We start from the raw sequence: 5,299 nt of genomic DNA, 5'->3' as shown, positions 1-5,299 counted from the left end.
TTATTTTCTTGTTTCTATTCACTGTCAAGGGGTTGAAAGCTAATATGATACTTGGAAATGTATTGTGGCTTACCAGTGCTCTAACATTCTACAGTAGAGCAAGTTGCTGTAGAAAAAAAAAAAAAGAAGCCCCAATAGGTCCCACTTTTTAAAGTATCCAATAGCTTCCAATAAAACTTTTCTGGGATCAAGTATTTAAAATCTCAATCTTTGGGGAACATTCATGATCCAATTATAGCAGTAGTTAATACTAAGTTAAGAAGCAATTCTCTCAGAGTTTTTATAATCAAGTGAGATATAGTCTTAGGAAGGAGTTATATGAGTTCACTATAAAGTATTATTAGCAACCCTTTGAAAGATCACATACATACTAAGCTGTGTTTAATAGATACTGTGAAGAAAGTAACAATAGAACAATTCAGTTTCACTGTAAATACTTGGTTTTTAGTAGTCATATAAAATATTACTTGAAGATACATAACCAAATAATTAAGAGAGTTATCTGGGCAGATAACTGAAGGTTATTTCCCTTTTCATTTCCACATGTTCTGTAACATTCCATGCTGGCTTCTATAATTATGAAGTTTATACCATTTTAATAAGTTATTACTTCTCAATCATTTGTCAAGATGTAGATAAAACAGAGGAGGAGGCAATCAATGCCACATGAAACTTTAAGTTTAGAGATAAATCTTTAAAAGTAGGAAAGTATAAGATAATGGAGGAAAAGGGGAAAACACCAAGGCCTTAAAGTATGGATATCAGGAAGAAAGTCTTCAATGAGCCATTTGTCATTATGACCAATAGATAGATGGAGAACAGGGGATCGTCTGGCCTGGGGGAGAAATCTGGGCTGTTGCATGTCAAGAGTAGACAGCATAAGCCAAAAACAAATAAAATGGTAGGGGTGAGAAGATGACTCATCTGGGAAAGTACTTGTTGGGTAGGTTTGGTCCTCATAAACTACATAAAAATCTGGTCACGCCGGGCGGTGGTGGCGCACGCCTTTAATCCCAGCACTTGGGAGGCAGAGGCAGGCGGATTTCTGAGTTCGAGGCCAGCCTGGTCTCCAGAGTGAGTTCCAGGACAGCCAGGGCTATACAGAGAAACCCTGTCTCGAAAAAAACCAAAAAAAAAAAAAAAAAAATCTGGTCACAATGGTGTGTACTATTTATCCTAACACTGGAGAGGTAGATACAGGGCTATCTCTGGAGCTTGCCACTGGCCAACCTAGGCTAGCCGGTGAGCAACAGGCCAAGTTGAGGATGCTAGCTTGTTAAAGAAAAGGTATAATATTTCTAAAGAATAAAATCCAATGTTGACCTCTTGCCATCAAAGGCAGACATACAAATACGAATGCATACTTGCACACACACTCATGTTTTCTCAAACATATGAACACATACAGGCACGCACACACAAACACATGAAGAAATGCTTTGCCATTTGAGAGGATAGTGAACTCTGAAATACATAGGGTAGACAAATGTCTTTATGTCTTTTCCATTTTGCTTACAACTAATGAACTGTTGGCAAAGACCCTGAATATCCTGACACTGAGTTTTTATAGGGACACTGGTATAAAATTACCGGGGCTAGAAATGCAAAATTTCCAGAGGAAGGTCAGGCCAGCTGGGACTGATCACAGAATGCTTGCCTGACAGGGACCCATTCCTTGGGTATGCAGCAAGCCTGGTTAAGGAACAGCAACATTTGCCTGTGAAGCTTGCCAATCTCTCTTTTGTAACTGTCCATATCAGCATAACATAGGAAGATCAGAATGATTCAGACACTCAGGCCAAAAAGGTCATTTCTTGAATCTGGGATATTTGAGATTCTAAATCATTTGAATGTTACAATAAATATAAGTTTTAGGAAGATCACTGCTATACATTATGGAAAGTGAACATCAGTGAGTTAAAAGAAATTAATAAGAAGACTATTCAGCAGCCAGATGAGAAAATAATAAACTCACTCTAAAAGTATAAGGCAATTTGTTTTTGAAGAAACTAAAAGAAAATTCATGAGTTGATGAGATTTGAAATTATTTACTTCTGCATCCCTGAACTAATTTAAACTCATTTTAATGTTTTGTTTTTGTTCACTAATGTGCCATTACTCTACTAAAAGATTTTCAGGTTTTAGCGTACTTTATTAATTTAAAAATACAGAAAAAGTTGAACTCTTATTTTAACTTTATGAATTGTCATTGATATGAAAACTCTGGTCTCATGAACTCAATCTATGAAGTTCACATTAAAAAAAAAGAAATTTTGTAAAGATTTTATTGCCTAAGTTTGTACTTCATAAGACATTTCTCAAGAGCAACCTCAGTAACTTGAAAGCCATCTGTTCCATAGACTAAAATAATCTAACCAAAGCATAGAATTAAAAAATGGTATTCTCCCTATGGAAAAGAGTAAAATGATACAGGATAATGGAATTCTACTGGAAATCCCAAGAACCTTACTTTTGACAATACATCTAAATGGGAAATACTTAACTCACACTTCTGCAAATATGCATATTAATCAATGCACTGTTTCTGGATTGTGGTTAATATAAAGGGCAGTTTGTACTCCAAAGAGATGGACAGAGAGATGCCTCAGTGGTTGAGAGCATTTATTATTCTTGCAGAGCACTTGGATTCAGTTCCCAACACTCACATGCTGGTCATTGTTAATTATTTTTCTTGGAGTTTCTTAGAAAGATACCTGTGGAAGAGAAATAATTTGTTAGGAAGTTCATAAAACAACAACCTTTAAAAAATCAGTAAGGTATTCTCAGTAAGCACAGAAAAATTAAGAGCCATTGTTATGCATTTATTGAAAATGTCAAAACAAAAACACCAGAAGCTGTATTTTTAGTTATTTAAAAGTTCTATGTCAAAATAACAAATTACTCTAAAATGTCCTAAGCTAGCAAAATCTCCATGGGAAACTTCAATTCAAATTGTTAAACAGAACAGTCTAGGGGACTCTCAACATAATATAGAGTATTTCTTATGCCCCTAGTTGCCTCTTAGAGGTAAAGTATTTACTACTAAAAGTATTCCATGGCTTGGACATAGGACTTGAAAGGTTCAAGTAGGCTGTATCCTGACACTATCCTTCCAGTCTAGCTTTGGTAGTAACGGAAGGAGGTCTGTAAAATAAAAGAGAAGGAAGAAATCAACAGTCCTATCTATCAGTGACATTTATGAACCACAAGAATATGGCAAGTAGGAAGACACACACAATGGGTGGACACCTATCTGGTAAGTCAGAACACATCTAAAGGGATCTATGCAATGGCTTCCCAGGACGTCTTCCTTCTGTAGAATTAGTCTCAATACTAGAACTTAAACTTGGAAGTTTATGTGACATTCTTTGAGATCTATAATAGGAAGTTGTTTGATCTGCTCAACAAAAGGCTAAGTTACATGTGCTAGAAGATAGAAAGCAGCAGGTGCTGGTTGTGGAACAGTAGGAGTACTTGGTTGCTTATGCTAATGATGTCATCAAGATGATCTACACGGGCAGTGCCTGCAGGACTTCTGGACAAACATTTGCCCATTCCAAGACCTCTCACTCCCATGCATGCTTCCAGATTCTTCTTCGAGCCAAAGAGTGGTTACATGGCAAATTCTCTTTGATAGACCTTGCAGGGAATGAATGAGGGGCAGACACTTCTAGTACTGACTGGCAGAATAGGATGGAGGGTATAGAAATTAACAAGTCTCTCCTGGCTCTGAAGGAGTGCATCAGGGTGCTGGGACAGAGAAATGCTTATACCTCATTCCCCATTCCATGAGAGCAAGCTGACACAGGTGCTGAGAGACTCATTCATTGGGCAAAAATCAAGGATATGCATGATAGCTATGATCTCACCAGGCATAAGGTTGAAGCAGAAACTTGTAGTTTTTTGGAAAGTTAATTATGTTTTTCTGGGGCACACAGATGAAAGGGTGTCTTGCTAAAGCAAACTCATGAAAGACTGTTTTCTGAAGCAGACATATGTAAAAGAATGTTTGGATATAGCAGACACATGAAAGGACACTTGATGAAGGAGTATAAATATGACCTCACAGCCATCAGGAGACCAGCACTGAGCCTTGTTTGGTTCGCTCTGTCTTGCTGTCCCTTGCTAAGGACACACATGTATTTGTTTGCCTTACATAGCATTGTTGAGCTCAACTTGTAGTAATGCTGCCATTGAGAGAATCATGCCAAGGAACTGCTAATGAGGTTCCTGCAGCAGCTTGCCTCAGTCAAGTTGGCCAGCCTGGTGGTTTCTTCAGTTGTCTGATGTCTGCTTAATGAATGAACTGGACTGTAACTGCTGGTGTGTGCCTGGTGTCTGCCTGTCTAGAGGACTGGTCTGCAACTGCTTTATCGTATTTGGTGTTTGTGACAGGTCTGAACTGCTGGACTGAACTGCTGCCCAAGAAGATAGAACTCACCTCCAAGGAACTATTGCTAAGCAGGTCCACTTACGCCAAATCCTAATAATTTTTCTTTTCCACTACCTCTGCTGGGTGGTGGTTACAGGAGAGGTTGAACCCTTATTTAAAAGTTGGTTGCAAATAATTTGTGCCTACATAAGCTCTTGTGAATACACTTTAAACATCTGAGATATGTAGACAGAGTCAAGGAGCTGAGCCCCCCACAGCAGGCTCAGTAGAGAGCAGCCAGTTTAGAAAGAAACAGGAGATGGATGGAAGTCAGCTCTAATGGAACTTCTCTGGCAGGCAATGAAGAGGAAGAGCTGTCTTCCCAGATGTCCAGCTTTAATGAAGCTATGACTCAAATCAGGTAACTGAAAGAGAGAACCATGGAAGAGCTCAGGAGAGATCAAACAGCAAGGACCAGGCTGCCATGTACTCTCTGAAATGACAGATCAGCCAGAGTAGGACTTGGAGACTTTTGTGAACAAGGCAGAATCTGCCCTGATGCAGCAGCAGCAGGCTAAATACTTCTCAGCCCTTTGAGAAGTCATCAAGGCCACGGGGCTAGCCATACTGCTGAAAGAACAGGCTACCAAATAATAAGCAGCAAGGAATGGCACCAATGATGACTTCAAATAAAGATCTGTTTGGTATCACACTAGCCTCCTCCCCTCCACAGAAACTTTGGGCACCTTCTGGTTTTGGTTAGGGACTGAGATGGAAGGGGTTTGCTAACTGTTCAGTAAGGTCCAGGGAAGAGAGTTTAGAGCAGGACGAAGGAGCTTTAAGGACCCTGCTTCCTTTTTTCTTCCCTGTTGGAGGGGAGTCCTCTTTGGGTAGTTTCCTGGTATAGCACCCTGCCCCTCCTGAACA

General features: G+C 39.3%; 1 pseudogene; it reads left to right on the top strand.

Annotated features, from left to right (window-relative positions):
* Window positions 1-3,213: 3,213 nt before the first annotated feature.
* On the top strand, window positions 3,214-5,052 carry LOC116088954 (annotated as a pseudogene).
* Window positions 5,053-5,299: the final 247 nt, after the last annotated feature.

The sequence above is a fragment of the Mastomys coucha genome, unplaced genomic scaffold, assembly GCF_008632895.1.
Source record: "Mastomys coucha isolate ucsf_1 unplaced genomic scaffold, UCSF_Mcou_1 pScaffold14, whole genome shotgun sequence".
NCBI classification, from domain to species: Eukaryota; Metazoa; Chordata; class Mammalia; order Rodentia; family Muridae; genus Mastomys; species Mastomys coucha.
The sequence above is the reverse complement of the archived record's forward strand: the minus strand, read 5'-3'. Positions and strand labels throughout refer to the sequence as shown.